The sequence below is a fragment of the Geospiza fortis genome, unplaced genomic scaffold (genome assembly GCF_000277835.1).
Source record: "Geospiza fortis unplaced genomic scaffold, GeoFor_1.0 scaffold1, whole genome shotgun sequence".
NCBI classification, from domain to species: domain Eukaryota; kingdom Metazoa; phylum Chordata; class Aves; order Passeriformes; family Thraupidae; genus Geospiza; species Geospiza fortis.
In genome coordinates this window covers 3,254,376-3,271,101 of record NW_005054320.1, presented here as the reverse complement: position 1 = coordinate 3,271,101, position 16,726 = coordinate 3,254,376, and the positions used below count along the sequence as shown (strand labels likewise).

At 39.8% G+C, this 16,726-nt stretch overlaps 1 protein-coding gene across 2 annotated transcripts in view; it reads left to right on the top strand.

The window, feature by feature from the left end:
- Positions 1–3,764: 3,764 nt before the first annotated feature.
- Positions 3,765–16,726, top strand: part of ZBTB20 (zinc finger and BTB domain containing 20) — a 444,040-nt gene continuing 431,078 nt past the window's right edge. For both annotated transcript variants that reach the window (XM_031056601.1, XM_031056598.1), the window contains exon 1: positions 3,765–4,051. The gene's annotated coding sequence lies outside the window, so the exon portion shown is untranslated. The remainder of the gene's footprint in view (positions 4,052–16,726) is intronic.

The following is a 16,726-nucleotide window of genomic DNA, read 5'->3' as shown; positions in this document are numbered from 1 at the left end:
CCAAACATGCCAATCTTTCACCTGCCTTTACAGTGCTAGTAATTTTTTTTTCATTCTTTTGGAGGCTTTGCTAGAGGGGTTAGGGCTCTTTTGCCTCCCTAATGACAGTTGCTAGAAACTAACTCTGAAGTGAGAAGACAAGTTTGCAGAAAAAGAAAAGCAGGAGTATCGTCTACCGGGTAGAGCAGCATTGCTTGTTCTTGCATTCAGGATGGATAATGCAGCATTTTACTGAGCCAGCCAGGAGCCCTCTGTTCCAGCCTCTTTCTTGTGGGGTGACACTGTGTGTGGCTTAACCAAAATTTGATGTCTGTGCCATGGGAGATGTACGATCCTGGCACATGACAAGGCTTGCTTGCCTGTTGTGCTGCATGGCCAGGCCGTGTGAGTGCCATGCAGGCCCTCACTGTCACACAGCAGGTCTGTGTCCAGTCCTGTGACAGAGCTGAAAGCTGCCAGCAGCCACACGTTCTCCTTCTGCTTCTTGCAAATGATCCAAGTGCATAGCCATTGACCTCCTCATATAATGGAGAGGAGGAATTGCAGACCCACAGGAGTGTGGTGTGGTGGTGAGCAAGCTTTCATTGAGCATTTTGAATCAAGCAAATGGGCAGTTTTATCTTCGCAAACCATTAAATCAGAATTCTCCATTCAAACCACACCTCTCAGGATTTTTTAAAAATGGTTTAGATGGACTAAATGATTAATAAGACAACCCGGAATTGAGCCATTGATGGTTAGGATCTAAGTCTAAGAAAGACTTTCAGGCAAGGAACCAGTTGTGCAAATCACATCTTGTGGGTTTTTTCATTCAGGTCAAACATATATTTGGATTTTATTAAGATTATGGTTAATTTGATTAATTTCTGATTGAAGGCCAAAACTAGCTTAAGTTGGAATCTACTCCATATTTGCTTTCCAACAGTCTTGAGGTTTGAAAGTGTTTGGTTTAGTTCTATAGTTCTATGAGTACACAAACCCCATGTGACTTTGGAAGGGATGGCTTTGGGTTCCAGTTTGGGTCTGGCCCTAAGCATATTTCTAAGTGAGTGGAACTGGGCTCAGTTCTAGTGTTCTTACTGAGATTCAGACTTCCTCAAAACATGAGGAAATTTGGCCTGTTACCCTGGCTCAGATGCATATATGACATCTCTAGAAAGTTAGAGAAAAGTTAAGGATCTAGGTGCCTTCCAACTTACAGGTTTTGGATCTGGATCAATTGCAAGTCTGAACATTTTTCAAACTGTAGTGTTCCTGACTCAGTACGCAGATTTCAATCTGAATGTCTTAAATTTGAAGGGTTCAAGTGTGGTTTTTTATGCAAAATTGGTACATTTTAAATATCTCTTCAGATTTGTATGTGTAAGATTGGTAGGACAAAGGAATTAATGTTAGTTTGGGGTCATATATTCCAGGCTGCTAAGAACTTCTCACATCTGATATCCTCATTTTGGTGTGGACCTGGTTTTTAAATTTTAAATTTCAGAGACTATTCCTATTATTTGAACTGAATATGAGGATATGAAAACTTGTGATTTTCATCAGCTGGCTTTGATACAAGTCCCCTTGACAAAGTATTCATTTTTTTCCCATAATATTTGCCATCGTAAAACTCTGAGAGATGCCAGGCCGAGATGGGAAGGCTCTTCACATATTTACAGTACCATCTACTCATGGAACTACAGTTGAGTCTGTTTTACAGATGGAAAAACTGAGGCAATGACTGCTCAATTGGTACTTACACAGCCAGATCGAGTTACCACAGTTAGAAGCAAAGTCTACAAATGCCCCTTCTGCTTTCGTGACCTTACATACCCTTCAATAAGGTGATTATGGTCATAAAATCCAAAAAAGAAAATATGTAATATAAGTAAATTTTTGTAATATATATTTAGAGTAACCTGGAGAGCTGCCTCTACATATGCCAGGTGTGTACGTAGCTAAATATTACAGAAGGAGTTGAACTAAGTCATCTATTAGAGCTTTTTACTCTTCATATTTTACCCTAAGGTAAGAGAGGCTGTGTTTTGATGAAAAAACTAATGAAAATTAACCTTTTGAAATAAATTACTTAATCCTTCTGTATTTACTGTACATCTGGATAAAACCAGAATGTTTATAAGCGAAATACAAAAATGTGTACCAGTGAACAAAACTAATCAAATTCACCAGTCACCAGGCTGGTTAATATTATAAAGACTCTGTGAATCATGAATATCCAGCCAGCCTGAGGGTACAAATCCATGAATCTAGGGAGTTTACCTGTCTCTTTTAGTCAGCAGACTATCCCTTTTCCATCACTACAATTTAGGCATATATTGCCTAATAATAAATGTGATAATAAAAATGTAGTTTGGGAAGCAGGATGTTGTAAGAGAGCTTTAGATCAAAAGTGAGATTCATTTTACTTAATTTAGCCAACTACAAGCTAGCTGCTTAGCCTAATCTAGTTGTGTAGGCTCCCTCTTTAGTGGGGAGACAGAGAAAGCTGGGATGAATTGCGTTTGGGAGGTGCCTGTCTCTCCACTGACAATAGAGGGAGCCTACTCAACTGGCTTAGACAGGACACTTAACTTTTAGGTGGGTATGATTTACTCCAGGAAAAGTCTGTTTTGCTGTAGGAGATTTGAGTTCTCATCTGTTTTTCTACTGATTTACAGCATAACCTTGGTAATATCACTTTTTTTTTTTTTTTGGACCTAGTATCTCCATCTAAAAAACACCCTATGGATAAAGTACTTGGAGAGCATTTGCCAAGGATGAAATACAGATGCAAAATGTTTTTTTCTGTGGTCTTCCTATTTTGACATGTCTGTAGTTGTCATTAAAATAAATAGAATTTTTGTAACAGCATAAGTTTATGCGTGATGAGAAGCAGAGCTGAGTGAAAATTATTTTAGAAGCAGCATACATCTTCTTCAGATGTGATAGAATATTGTAAAAATAAAAATATAGTAACTGGTTCCATGTATTGTTTCTCCTATCTTTGCTTTTCCTTCACACCTTCCACCACCTGTCCGTCCTCTCTCCTCCCCCCAGCAAAAATATATAGGGAGTGGGGAGAACATTCTTCAGATTAGACCTGTATTTTAAATAACCTTGGCCTGTTTGCAACTGGGAAAATGTTTTTTTACTTGAGAGATTTATTTCTGTCCTTGTAACACCATGTACTATATGCATTGCACCTGTTCAGACATAAGCACAGCACATTATTATAGCTGTAGGGGCAGAAGCTTCCCAATATATATTTTTTGAAAGGAGGGAATGCTGGGGAGAATAGCCCTCTCTTTTCAATTGTTTACCGAGCAGTCTCTTAGGAAGACTTCTTCCTCATCAAGATCAATTTTCCCCGCTCCCCTATTGTCTGGGGAAACCTATCTCCAGGAGCGTCTTTCTTGAAAGATCTCATGACTTTAAAATCATCAGTGGGCTTTGTGTAGTCTGCCTGTCAAAAGAGATATGTTTACACCTTCCCTGCATGTGTTAGAGCTATAAGGTTACGGAGCAGAATGGCTGATACGTTTCGGCGCTCCATGCTAATATGCACAAAAAATGTATTTATGATAATCATATGGACTGTCTGAAACAATGCATTCCAACATCCTGTAACATAAATAAGAAAGGTGGAGCCAGCCGGCACCGAACTGTTTATTTGCCAGCAATCCTGCTCAGCCCCGTATACCTTTGCTACGCTGCCTCAGCCTGGCAGTATTGAACCTGTTGCTGCATTAGCCGAGTTGTATTTTGCTAGATAGGGGAAGGAGGGTTGTCTGCTGTCTGGTAGGAGGGCTTTGTCTGTGTGCGCCTTTCTCTCTCTCCCTCTCTCGCTCTCCCTGTCTCTCGCACTCTCGCTCGCTCTCGCTCGCTCTCTCTCGCTCGCTCTCCCTTTCCCGTCTCTGTGGTTTGTAAGGTAGGTTGCAGTGTGTGTATATACACAACATCAAGAGCAGGAAAATGGACTCATTAGGGAGGCAGGCAGTCATTACCACTCACACTGTACTTCCAGGGAGACAGCGACTATGAGGAGACAAACTGAGGACTGGGGAACAAGGTAGGCCAGTCAACTTTTATAAAACATAAAAGAATAAAGCCTCTACTCTCCTTAAACCACCACCAGTTCTTTATTTCCCCCCCCGCCCCCCCTCGATTTTTAATTTAGAGATGTAAGTTTGCCAGACCTATTTGCTAGCTTAAAATTCGGAACATCTATAGAAGGCCTTACCCTCTACAAATGTTCCCCCCCCCCGAATTATTTAAGGGTGTGCCCCCTTGTGATTCACTTTAATTACTTTTTTTTTTAATCATGAAGGAAACAAATACGTTTGTTTTCCAACACTAGTTCCAAGTAAATCAATATCTTTCACTCTTTTAAAACAGCTCTCTCCGTATGTTTGTGGGTCTCTCTGCTTTTTCTTTTCTGTTTATGCAGTTCCATCTGTCCGTCCATATATCATGTTTTCCTTATTTACTGCTAAATGGGGGTTTATTAGTATTTGCCAATGACTTTTAACTGTAATGCCGGTGACCAGGGTTAACGGTGACTCTCGTTCTTTGTTTTCTATATATATGCACACTGTAAGTTTGAAGTCCATGCCTGGCATACAGTAAATAAAAGCAAAAAAAGAGAAAGCAGGTTCCACTCTTTTTGACAGGATTTTTATTCAGAGGTTTTGCTGTTTATCTGTTTTGGTGTGGGGGCAGAGTGGGTTAATTTTGGTTCTTGTACATGTACTTTTTCCTCCTGGATATTTTTAACATCTCTTTTCATTATTAGTGTTTTTGCAGTTTCCTTTGCTAGGAAGAAAGGAGACATATATTCTAACTTTTATGTTGCTGATCTAATGTAACATTATGGAGGCATCACTAGGTTAATAAGAATTCAAACTTTCTAAGAGGGAGTTTGTATCCTTGGCTGCCCCCCACCCTCCCACTTTATGCATGGTTATGCTTGTGTTTCCGTGTGTACTGACGGGGAAGGGAGGGGGGAAGGGAACAGATATTTTTTACAGTGGTGGCAAATTATGAAATCTATCGAGCCATTTTGTCCAGAAATAGTAACTATTTATTTACCATTTTTCATTCCAAAAATATGCTGCTTATTTGTATTTTCAAACATCGAAGCTTTTCTCTGAATTGATTTTTTTTTTTTTACTTTTTTTTTTCTGGGGAGGGATTTGTGAATGCATTTCATAGCCCATTTAGCATTGTCGAGTTTTTGGAGCCCAGATTTATCATGGGTTCTAAAGACTGCTTAAACTGATCCATTTGAAATGGTCTTTTTATCTGAGCTCTTGTCATTTCTGTTGGAGAGTAAAACTGCTACTCTGCTGGTAACAAAAAAAAAAAGAAAAAAAAAGAAAAGAAAAAAGAGAAGGGATAGTGGAAGTGAGTTACATAAAGTGTTCTGGAGGATCCTAAGTAATTATATAAAATGGACGCTGAACGCTGGAGATCTCTGAACGCTAACAATCACCTTTTTTAATAGAAAATTATTTATTTAATAGCAAGAGGCGGACTTCTTCAAAACATGCATTAGGCCTTCCTTTTAGCACAAAGAAGTCCATAATGCAATATTCCTAACCCACCTGAGACTGCCTAGGAGATTCTCCAAAACCTTCAAATCCTTTGAAATGTTTCTTAAAAATCCATTATTTTGCAGCCAGAAAGAACTTTTGCTGCCAACAGGTTTTTTTGCTGTTGTTTGGTGGGGTTTTTTTTAGCTGTCCTTTAACTTACGAGTCCCCATTTCTACAGAAGTGCCTCCTCGCTGAACAAACTAAGTTAATTGAAATCCAAAGCAGGAGATCTATTCACTGGCACTGTAACTACAGAAACTACTTGCTCCATTTTATTAGCAGCTTTTCCAGAACATGAGTGAAACTTTTCAAGGTTTTATATATCAGTGTGCCAAAATTTGGTGGCTTGTCTCTTAGATAGGGAGGGACATTTATTGTTTACTATTTTTTCCCTCCTAATTTTCATTCAAACTTTTAAATTAATATTTTGTTCATAGATTTTAATATGTATGTTGCTCTAAATGACCTGTTAACTGTAGCAAGGTATTTCCTCCTCTCCTAAAGTTTGAATCTCAGGCTTTGAAAACTCAGATTGGTCGTAGAGGGGATGCTGAAGTTATGCCAAAAACAATGTAGAGGTCTTAAAGGTGGATTTGCTGATGCCTCTAGATGGTGGTCAGCCTGGAGTGGGGCAGCAGGAGTGTTCACAGCCATCCTGCTCGTGGTGGGATGGGTGAGGGGTTTTCAGGCACCTGTCATTTTCTCCTGAACCAGTGCAGGTGTATGTTCCTCAACAGCCCATGTTTTTTGTAGGAGAGCACATGGACCTGTCCTCAGGTCCTTGTGCATATACTTTTAGCAGAAGCCCAGGCTCATCTGAACATTTTGAAAAACTTTAAAAATTATGAGATACCACTTGATTTTATAAAAACTCCAGGCAAGAAGAATTCAAGTAGAGAAAGAGAGTCACAATAGCAGAAACATTTTTTTCATTATCCGGTAAGATTTCTTTCTAATAGTAAAATCTTTTTCACTAGGAGGATGTAATAAAAAAAAAGCCCCAAATATATTCTATCAACAAAAAAAAAAAAAAGACAGAAAAAACCAGACCAAACAAAAAACAAACAAACAAACAAAAAACCCAAACAAAATAAATCTTAGCTCTTTCAATAGCACAAAGTCCGTTTGCAATCTGGATACAGCAGCAAAGGGTAAAGTATGCCTGAGTAAACTTAAATCCAGCATATGGTGATGTAGCTGGAACTCGGGGAATGCCAAGCCCGTTGGCCAGGGAGGTAGGGCCAGGTTTGCTGGCGCGGGGCAGCGCGGGGTGCTCGGGGTCCCTGCCCGCAGCCCGGGCAGCTGTGCGGGGCAGGGCTGGCGCTGCTCCTTGGGTCACACTGTGCTTTATTTTAGTGTTGGAGCAGACAGTTATCTAACACACCCACATGAGGAAGTGCTCTGGAGCAGTTATTTCATGCCTTGCCATGCCCTGTAGCTAGAGCAATTTTGGGCTGAATGGCGTGTGTATGTGCCGCTCTCACTCCTGGGAGACGAGAAGCGGTGCTGTTGGGGTTTTTGTGTGTATGTTTTTGTGCTGGGGTTTTGTTGTTTTGTTGTTTGGGGTTTTTTTGTTTGTTGGTTTTGGTTTTTTTTAACAGGACCAAAGATGGGATATAAGACAGTTAAATCCAAATACCAAATAAATACCAAGTCAAATTACTTTTAATAGTGGAGGATGTTGTTTTTCTCTTAAAGCAGGAAAAAATATCCATCTTGTTTATTTTGATAAAGACAGTTGTAGCAATTTCCTGAGTTGAATATATCATTATTACAAATATTACTCACAGTTTTCCTATTTTCACATTTTCTTCATAGGCCCAGCTTATTCATAAGGGAAAACAGCTGCAGAATATTAAAAAAATTGTAATATTATTTATATAAAACTTTGATGTAAATAGGGAATAGTGTCCCCTGCTAGAGAATTCTGTGGGATGGCTTACAAATCCCATACAAGAGAGATTACAGTCTTAGATAAATTGTTACTTAAATCGTTTCAAGAAAACCTTGCTCATTTTTGCAGACCATATGAGGTTTTAAGCAGAATAATTTGAATAGAAGTTCTGTTTAGAAATTGATGGCATGCTGTGGCCTTATAGATTTCAGTTGGTTTCACTCCAGTCTGTTTTTATAGGACTTCTTTAAACTGCGATCTGTATGGTAAAGAGCTTCTGCTGAAAGAGATTCATAAATGTTAATGGGAATTTAAAGACTGAAATTTAACTTCATGTTACTTATTTTTTTTAACAAAACTTTTAGAAAATCCAAATCCTTTATAAAAGTCTTTTTTTTTTTAACTGAAACAATGCACTGGAAATAGTTACTGTTAAAGAATAACTTGTTCCCTCTGAAGGGTCTGACATTCACAGTGTGGTGCAGAGGGAAAATGATGGCAAATCACAGTGAAACGGACTTCTCTGTGCTGGTTAGTTTGGTCCAAGAAAATTTTAGAAAGTAAACAAACAGTATTAACTGTGAAAAATAACTTGGCTTTCAAACAATTTATCAATGCCAGTTTTCTCTTGGTGAAAAGTAGTGTTTGACCATACACCAAATTTTGAGACACTTTTGTAAGATCTGTACTGTTTTAACTGGAGGAGATTTTCACAGACCTATTAAACTTTCAGTGAGGAGTAACTAAAGGCAAAGGCTTTTGTCCAGGTGTTTTTTAGTGTTGACTATATTCTTGGTTAGTATTTATTATAAAAGTTAATGTTTAGTTCTAACGGCACGGATCCAATTCTCCTCTAATAGGAGCATTTCAGAATGACTACTGCTTATGTATTTCATGTTTTTTTACACTTCTGCACTTAATCCTCCAGCACCATCGAGTGCTATGACGGCATTTTGACCGCCCAGCGCTAGCGAGAGTTCTGTTTGCAGATGGGTCTTGTAAAATGGCCACCAGAGGCACAGGGCTATGTGCCACCTCCTCTTCCATAGCTGCTGGGACAGCCAGGGCTACTGGTGCCACGGGGCAGGTTGCTACACATCCCTGAGGTTTGCAAGAGCAAAGAAGTTCAGTTTTTACCCTGTGCAGGGAAGACTGTATCTTGAAGTAGATAGAATACAGGAATGGGAAATTGGGCTAATGGGATAAAGCTGTCTTTAAAGGAAAAAAACACAGTTCTTCTCACAGCTGGCTGTTGGCTTTGGAAAAATGAGTGTGGAGGGTCCCAGGTTGTTTGAGGGGGCAGATGTTCGCCTTCCAGAGAAGCGAGCTGCTGGCTGAGTTGGCACTTAATGGCACTATGGGAGGAAAGGCCATGGACTATTCCAGACCAAAGGCTAAAATCCTTTCATGCCAAGAATGGCCTCATCCCATCAGTGACAACCTGCCCTGCCAGCCTCATGGAGGGGGGATTTGCAGGTTGTGCTGTTCTTACTGTTCTCAGGCACTGCTGCTCAAGATCTTTGATGGCAGATAGGGACTCTAACACTAACTAGTCCTACCTAATCAAACCCTGGCAGCGTCTGTAGGACTTCCTTCTTCAATACCTCATGTCATAGTTCTTTCCTTGTGCTTTTCTGCAGTGGGTGTACACAGGTCACTAGGCAGCATTTTGTGTCCAGTTTGCACAAGTGTAAATGACAGTACCAGAGGTGAACCAGAATCTGTAGGGTTTTCCAGAATCTTTGAGCTACTATCAAACAGTGGTTATGAAAGTCTGAATTAAAACCAGTTGGTAACTACAGCAAAGAAGAAAGGAAACCTGAATAGGCCGTGCTTCCAGCCCTCTGCAGAGCACCTACTAGAAATCCTTCTCAGGACAGACGTGGTGCCATTCTGTAAATTACACCCGTAGATGACCTCTTAATGTTACACTTTCAGAGTGAATTTATCTTGGGGTTATGGTAGAGCTAAGAATGCAAGCAGGTATAGTGTGTCATTTGATTCAGAGGTAAATATAGCATGGGAATTACTGATTTTCCTTTTTTTTCCCCTTCTCAACTGAAAGACATACTTTCTAATATCTTATTTCTAAGATCATCAATAGCTGTGTGATGAATCCCTTGAGGATACAAAAGTAGGACTAGGAAAGTTGTGTTATGGACTTCAGAGTTGTCCTTTCAGCTGTCTGAAAGTTAATTATTGATTTTTATTTCCTCCCTAGAGATCTATATGCCTCTCTTTCTGACTAGAAAGTTAGTGGTCACAGTGCAGGAATGTGAAAGTTATTGTCATGTGGCAGTGCAAGATTTCATGGGCAGGATGTCAGGAATGTGTAAGATGGAGGTTGACATGGGGAGAAAGTGAAGAAAGACAACTAGGTGAAAGCTTGTGTCCACTGTCATTTTATGTGGGTTGGATGTGGAGCCTGCTATTCTCCATGGCTCTGGCTCCTAAACTCCCAGCAATCTGAGAGCTAAATGAGTCACAGGCATTAGTGACAGAGGAATGCTGAGAATAAAAACAAAACAACAACAAAAAAGCCAACCAAAAAATCTCATTGTTTAGGCACAAGCACAAGAAAACCATGTTTGATTGCTGATGTGCTCCCTCTGCTGGTTCTCTAAAACTAACAAATGCTATTCCCAGGAGGCCGGGCCACACCCTCTGGGACACTGCCTGACAAAAATTGTGCCAAATGAATGGCTTTGAGCACTCTTGCAACGAGCAGTAGTAACAGCAAAAGTAGTCTTCTGATCAAGAGTGTTAAAGCCTTGGATACCAGGCATGACTGCTGAGAGGTCATGAAATGTTCAATCTCTAATTCAGCCTTTTTTCCCCAGCCTTACATTTGATAGGTGTTCCTTTTCCTATGATTTCCCAAAGTTTGTATTTTCTGTTGTGCTGTGGTTGCTTTTAGGATTTTTCCCATCTGAAAGTATTTTATCATATGTTCTCATTGATGATTTTAGTTTCAATTTTAGTGTGTGTAGTATCTGAAGAAGCCCTAATGTAGTTTAGGCTTTGGCAGCTTCCAATTCTTTCTGTCACTGTCAGTTAAATCTGCTCGTCAGCTTTATACTGTTGTGCCCACTTCATCCTGTCCTTTGGCTTGAATACTGGCTGTTTTTTCAGGATACTCTTGAACATCCTTCCTCATTGTGATGAATCTGTATTTCTTTTCCAAACATAGACTGAATTGTTTAATATATTCCCTACACAGCATATTTCCCCAGTAGATAAGTTTTTAAAATCCAGCATTTTGTGCTTTTATGCTATGAAAAAATGTCTGAGTCCTGGGTAAGATTGAGTGCTGAAGAGAAAAAAAAAAAACTGAAAAAAACTGTATTAATTTCCATAGAATATTTTGAATGTGTGGAAGATTTCTGACATAGTAATTATTCAATAAAAGATGGTCCTGTGTTTCCCATATTTTCCATCTATGTGGACTGTCATGAAAAAGAGCTTCGTCTTGCAGCCGTTGACACACCAGTGGGAATCAGCTGTGCAGAGCTTTTGCAGGACTGGGCTCAAGTTTTCTGTGGAGAGTAATGAAAAGTTTCCTTTCTGCAAGTCTCGTGTTTCCCATCTAGGTGACTGCTTATTAAATCTTTATCCAGTAGGGACAATAAACCAGACAGCCTGGTGGGTAGCTAATTGTCTGGAGTGACTCAAGCCACGTATAAATCTCATTTGTACTCAGTACGTTGACTCTCTCTGGCCTCGTCGCTCTCTCAAGTATTCATTCATTTTGAGACATCTAGAATGCAATGCAAAGGAAAGGATCCCTGGTCCTTGTATCTCAGTGTCTCAAAGGATACTCCTTCATTTCCCTTTCACAGGCCCTGTGGATCCCATCCTTCTGAAACCTAGTGCAGGGTACTGGCCCCCGTGTGGGCAGTCACAGCACTGAGGCCTCATCACCCTCCTTTCTCCAGGTCCCTGGATGGGAGGAATTGTAGCAGGGTTTGGCATCACTGTGATAGCCTGCCATCCTGCTGTACCTGCTCTGGGGATAAATAGAGAGTACAGTGCCTGGGGCTACCAATCTGGCACCTTTTGCTTGTGCTAAACTAATACAAGTGATTAGAAGCGACATGAAGGCCCAGCCCGTCCTGGCGGACCATTTGGAATCCAAGCCCTGTTTTGTAATTTCCAGCATTTCATGAAAAAACTGCTTTTATTTCCTCTCCAAGCCGTGGCCAAGTTTGGAAAGCTTCAAAGCTTGCTCCAATTGGATAGAAAAAGTGTTTTTAAGATGGCGATGTATCCTAAAAGAGCTGGTTCCTTCTTGACTATACTGGCCTCAAATCATTTATCCACCAAGTCAGTCAGGCTCATCCTGAAACATTTCACTGCTGTGAAAGCAGCTGCTCCTGAATGAAATTAAAAGCCAGTTGTGCTTTTGCAGTACAGTCAGCTATGCACAACTTTGTGTCGGACAAGAGAAAGCTCAGTTATTTTTCCCTAGTGCTGGGCATTTCTGGATTCTCAAATTAACTTGCTCTTTCTGTTAGTCTCTGAGTCCCTTTTGGGACTAGATCCCAAATTAATCCAAGCTCTTCTTAATACTTTGGTCGACAAACTTTTTTTTTCCCAGTGTGTTTACAGGGATCTTAAATATTTTTGTAAGTACAAAGTCATAGTGCAGTATCAGTTTCTGAAAGCGATAGAAGGGTGTTAGCTATAGCTGTACTAACAAGTTTTATCCTTCCTTCTTGAGTTTGTGCCTTGTGATCACCCTGAAGTGCATTGCAACTTCTTTCTTTAATCTAATGGCTTCCCTTTAGCCTCCCCACGAAGTTTTTGAATACTTGTGGACTTTCTCTGGCATGTCAGACTAGAACTGACACCTGAAGTCTTGGGGTTTGGGTTTTGGTTGGATTTTTTGTTTTCTTTTTGGAAAGGTTTTTACCACATGGAGGTTAAGAGCTAGTGTTTACTTAGGTAGTTTAGATGACAGTAAAACTGTTCTGCCCTTCTCATGCAGGCCGTATTATGTTGTATCTCAGATGAATTTAGCATGTGTTTTTGAGCCATGTAATTTCACAGCATTCAGCCCTAGGTTGTCTTGACCAAACTCCTATTAAAAATTGAGCTATCTCAGTTAAAACAGTCTCTGTGCTGAAGTGAGAACCCTCTTGTCTAGATCACATCCATATCCAGCCCTGTGATAATTTATTCTGCTACCAGAATTTATTTAACTTTCATTCCATATCTTTTGCAGGTAAAAAAAGGTTGAAAGCAAAAAGGAAGTGAGCTAAAATGAACTTTTCTGTAGTTTCTTGGGGAAGTCTGCTGGTGCAGGAACACAGTTCAATAGACTGTAGGCTGTTTTAAAGAGTTATTAGAGTCTGGAGTAATGTTACTATGGAACATTGGCTTCAGTGTGGTAGAAGGATACAAATGGAGCATTTAGGAAGGAGGTTTGTGAAGAATGTGAGCAGCTAGAAGAAATAAAAGCTGAGACGCAGGCAGGGGGCAGAGCTGTTCAAAGAAAATGAGGACAAAAAGTCTGAACTTCATGCAGAAGAGGTGCTAACTTAGGTCCCACTGGCAAGAGAGGGAAAAAAATTTAGCAGCAGGGTTCTGTATGAGTAGAACCAGAGAGGAGTGGGACGAGGCCACAGCCCTTTCCTTTTTCCTTAGGAGCAGTGGGCTGGAATAACCATCATACTGTAATCCTCTTCAGAGGACTGTACTCTTAGGATAAGAGGTTCCATGTGAAATTTCTGAATGTCTGTGTATCTGTTAAAATGTTTATGGGTCGTATTTTGCCCTATGTTACATTTTTATAAAAGTGGACCAATTCCATGAAATTTAGAAGAACCAGCCTTGAACCAAGAGCTGAATTTAGCTTTGTATTTCTCCCTACTGGCTGCAGCTGGCATGTGTCTGAAGCACTAAAGATGATGCATGGTACTCCACAAGTGATTTGTGACCAGGAGACAGTTTTCTGTAGGACAGTGCTGCTGCGTTTGACCTCATTTCTGCTGTGTTAGATACTGTCTCCCTTGTGGCAGCATACATCGGTGTATTAATAAGATTCTTCCAGATCTCTCCTTGAAATCTCAGTTTATGCACTTGATGAAATGGCTTGCTTTTACGAGGTGTTGGTGATTATTCTCATAATGCTCAGGCAAAGGCAGCAAAGAATTTAGCGTTCAAAATGTTGCTTTTTTTTTTCATCTGCAAAGGTTGAATCCTGAGACCCTGTGTGATTTCTTTTTTTGTTGTTGTTGCTGTTCTGGTTTGCTTTGTTCTCATTAAACAAAAAAGTGAGGTGCCCATTCTGTCTAAGTCTTTCCCAGGCTTTTTAAGATGAAGGAGTTACTCATGTCCTTCAAAACAAAGAACAATTATCAGCTGAGTTCAGCGAGAGAATGCTCACAAAAGGTTCTAGGACAGTTTAGCCATAGATAGCTGCTGATACAGATAAATAGAACTTTGCATTTCTGAAGAAACTTATTCAAATATTTTACAGTGTTTAATGAAAGTAGCTAATTTAGTTTTGCCTAATTTCAGTAGCTGAATCAACATTATTATTTCCATTTTTTAATCAGAAACAATCGAGGCATAGAGAGAAGAAGGAAGTGAGGCCTTTCTTTCTTCCTTCCTCAGTGTATTGTACATGCAGATGGGAGTTGGTAAAGTAAAGACCATGTTCCATGGATAAAGGAAGCTCAGATGATTCTTGGCTATGTTAAAGACTATTAGGCTTCTTCTTTTTTTTTTTTTACACCATTGTGGTATTGTAACACATATGTGACTTCTTTGCCATTAAAGTCTTATTTCTACTTCCAAAATGAGATACAAAGACTCTACAGTAACTGGATATTGAGGCAAATACATTTAATATAGCAACATGTCAACATAGTCTTTAACAGCAGAATTTTTAAAGATAAAAACATTTTTGGTGTTTTGTTAGCTCACTTTTTGTAATTACTCTCTTAACTGAGTTAAAGTAACTTCAAATTTTTGTTTTCCCATGGTTGGATTTTTCTTAGCTGGATATATTATCCTCATGAGCTCCAGTGTTAGCTTTGTCCAAGAAGTAGGTGTTTAAAAACTGGACTCTTTTTGTACAGTAATAATCAAAAGGCAAAGTTATATCTGGCTGAATTACATAGTGGTGTTGCTTGATCCATTAAATAGTTACCAAGAGAAGACAGGAGCTCCCTATCACGTATAAGACAAACATGCCTTCAAATAGTTACCTTGTCCTGAACTTCTTGAGTGTATCTCTGCAATGGCTGTTAATGTCTGAGAAGTGCCATGAGGAGAGAACAAAACAGTCCCTAAGGGTCCTTTGGGCACGGCATTTAAAGAGGATTGTTACTTGTCTGTTTAAACTTGTCACTGAGGCCAAAGCCTATGGGAGCCTGCAGGTGCTGGTCTGGGCAGAGCACAGGTGTGTTGCTGCTGAGGCATCTCTCAGAGAATGAACAGTGGGAGGAGCTGAGTTGCTTGTATATTCAGCCTGAAAACTGTACAAGGAATAGCTGCATTTAACTTTTTGTTCCTTGAGAATGAGATTCTCAAGATCTTGAGATCTCAGTTCTTGAAAACTTGCAAACAAGTTTTGGGTTTGTACCACTCTCTGATATTTTTTCGCTTCCCAAGAGCCAGTTTTAATGTCTGTTGACGCTTAGAAGACCAGATTGGAAGGACAGCAACAGAAAGTTTTATTAGCCAGCACAATTAATACTTTCTTCCTTGAGAGCCAAATTCATCTAGTTTAGTATGTTTACAAAAGAAAAAACTGGAATGCACAATAAGGTTTTGCCTTTATCAGAGACATATGGATTCACCATCACTGGATGTATTTGTGAGACTATAACAAAGAACACTCCTCAGGCATGTCTCACATTTCTGGGGTCAAAGGGCAAATTGGATGAATGTCTCTCCTAAAAACTGGATGAACCAGCTTTTTCATATGCAATTTCCAATTTTAGTAATCTCCAAGAAGCTTATAAGAGCCAGGATGGAGTCAGTAAAACCTTGTCTTATTAACCTCTGAAGGGACACAAAGGGGTTTGGATCTCGAGTCTGGTTGGAATGCCAAGTGCACCTCTTAAGTACTGCCATACTGTCTCAGCCTGCTGGAACTTTTGGCTGACACAACCCAGTAAGGTTCACAAAGTAGATGAGTAGAGTAGATGGAGACTAGGTTTACTGGGATAGTTCCCACCTGAGAAAGGCAAGTCAAGCTTTTTTGTACAGGAAAGGCTTTAAATATCTTTCCCCCTTCTGCATCCCCTAAGTAGACGTCTTTCCCCTGTTCCCCTTTCACACGTATATGACCTTTCTTTTAGATTGAATGGTCTCTCAGATTCATTCTGCTGATAAGCACTGGTCCTTTGAGAGATCCTCAAGTCAATTGTATTTGAGTCCTCTTAGTCTTTAAGATATTGTGTCCGCTTTACATGCAAAATTCAGAGACGGGGATATTCTACAAATGTTCCCTACTGCACAGTTATCTCTACATGCTGTTAGCTTTTTTCTGTCATTAAACACCTTCAGTGTTATGCATTTACTTTAATAAATCAGTTTCTGTATTTGGTTTTTAACTTACTGAGGCACAACATTTACCATATTTAATTAGGATGTACACAGTCTTCAAAAATGCCAAAGCAGTGCTTTATAGGATACACCATTTTTCCTTCTGGGTCCTGTGAACCTTTATGTATCTATATGGGTTTGGGGGAAAGATGGGTTAAAGAGTCAACAACTATGTAGTCATTAAGTCAGCAAATCTAGAGGATACTTACTTCTTAACCATTTTATTGAACTCATGTCTTTATGTGGCCCTTCCTTGGTTTTTGATGGGGATCACTGATGTGTTTAGGAGGAAGTTCTGCTTGGCTGTCCTGTTTTTCTAAGTTTCAGTGTGCCTAAAGATCAGTGAAGTGGGAACACAGCGGAGAGTTTGGAATCTGGAAGAATAACAGGCCGCAGATTTCTCCAGACTTTCTGGGAAGCCTGAGCAAATGAGCTGAACTTCTGGGTGAACCTCTCTTAACCAGAACTGTTGAGGCTCCTTGCCTTGTTAGAGGGAATCTTGCCTCCTCTCAGAGGAAGTAATTCTGCGTGATTTGAGAGAGACTTTAATGGTCTATACTCTATTTTTTAGGAAATATGCAGGAAAAAGCCTACTTTATCATATGCATAAAACTGTAAAGCTTCGAATCTTTATTGCTCTTTGTTTATTTTATAAAGCTTTTACTTTTCTATATCCTTATTCTGGGCACCTGTATTT